The sequence below is a fragment of the Oryzias melastigma genome, linkage group LG1, assembly GCF_002922805.2.
Source record: "Oryzias melastigma strain HK-1 linkage group LG1, ASM292280v2, whole genome shotgun sequence".
NCBI classification, from domain to species: domain Eukaryota; kingdom Metazoa; phylum Chordata; class Actinopteri; order Beloniformes; family Adrianichthyidae; genus Oryzias; species Oryzias melastigma.
Window position 1 is genome coordinate 16,361,462 of NC_050512.1, and position 1,673 is coordinate 16,363,134.

Here is a 1,673-nt window from a genome sequence, read left to right on the forward strand (position 1 = left end):
GTTGGGTGGATGGTTGTGGGGGGTGCTTGAATGTATTAGTGTGATTACCTGAGGTGTGCAGCTTCACAGGGGGTAACCTGCGAGCCTGCTTCACACCCTCCAACTTCAGCCGCTGCACTAATGAGAGCCTGGAAAAGTTTTTCAAGGTGGTGATGCGCTTTGAGGAGCTGCATGCCCCAAACTGCTGGGATGCTTCGTTTTCTGGAGTAGAAAACAAAAGAAACTATGTGATTAGAATTTTGTAAGACAGAACAAATGAAGGCTGATGCCATTTAGATTGCAGATCTACACATTAAATACATTTAAAATGATTTAAATGGAATTGCAAAAGAAAAAAACTATGAACAGTGTGCTAATGACCACTGCCCTCGCCGGCCCCTTTCACCCACCCTTAGTGGCTGAGCAGCTGTTACACGCCTCCACTCTCCCCTTCTCCCTCCACCATCCTGGTCAGAGTTGCATGTGACAAATTTATTTCACAAAAATCCTTTCTGTTGGTTTTATCTCCATAGCAACCATTTTATTTTTTAGTCGCCTGGGGGTGACAGTCAAGTCTATGTTGTTTTTAGACGAATCTGCAAAAGTATATTTTTGGATTTCCTTGGCAACATGGGATTTTATTAAGCATTTCCACATTCCTAACATGTGGATATTGTGTATTATATAATTTTGTTCAGCTTGAGCCAACAATTGTTGTTGTTTTATATTTACAGTGTTTTGGTAAAACACGTGGGAGCAACAGAGGAACGCCACATTTGCAACCTCAACATGCTGACATTGTTAAAATTCAAAACATCGTTTACCCCGACTAGCTTCACATCGATGGAGAAGAAGTTAAGGAGGTGATAGATCAAACTTCCCAAAAGGAGTTTAAATTGCAGCTGGTACTAAAGGCGAGTGTTTTTTTTTTTGTTTTTTTTTTAGGAAAATTCAAGATGACATCGTTTCATGAGGTCAGAGGTCAACAAAACTTTGGTTGTGATTGCAAATTTAACCTAGCTGTGCTGGTTGTGTGTGAAATTCACAAAAGCTTTCTTTTCCTAATTTGTGGGAAAATGTGAAAATTGCAGAATTTCACACTTTGCCACAAAATAGCCTTAAATTCTGTGGCTTTAATAATTGTAAAACTTCTTTCGGATATCCTCCACACGTGTGTTTTGGTTCTGTTAGTGGATTTTATATTATTTCTGTTTTTAACCACATAAGAGATTTTGGCTTCATTTAATTTGTTTTACAGTTTCTCCTGCTGTGACGTCATCATATAGTTTTTTTCTTTTCTTTTCACTGGGTATTACATGCATGCACATTTTTGAGTTTCTTAGAAAGTGGCGTGGATGAAGTTTTCGCTCAAAAGCGCAGTAAGAAAGGAAAACTGTAAACTACTACTACTGTGAGCCATAATAGAGTTCCTCAAAGAGATAAAGGCCGAATCAGAATTCTTCCCCTCCACATGAAGGGGCATTTTAAGGGAAAGGGGTGTCTGAAATTGATTTTTTAAGGGTACAACAGAGAAACTTTGTATCTCTCTGCTGGTAGGCTGTTCCACGTCGTGCTGTGCCACAGAGGAGAAGTGCTTTTCTTCACGTGGGTGTGTTCTGAAGCACAAAAGTTACATTTAAATGTAAGTAATGACTTGTTTTAGTATGATCTTTTTAAAGTTATAAACCAATGTT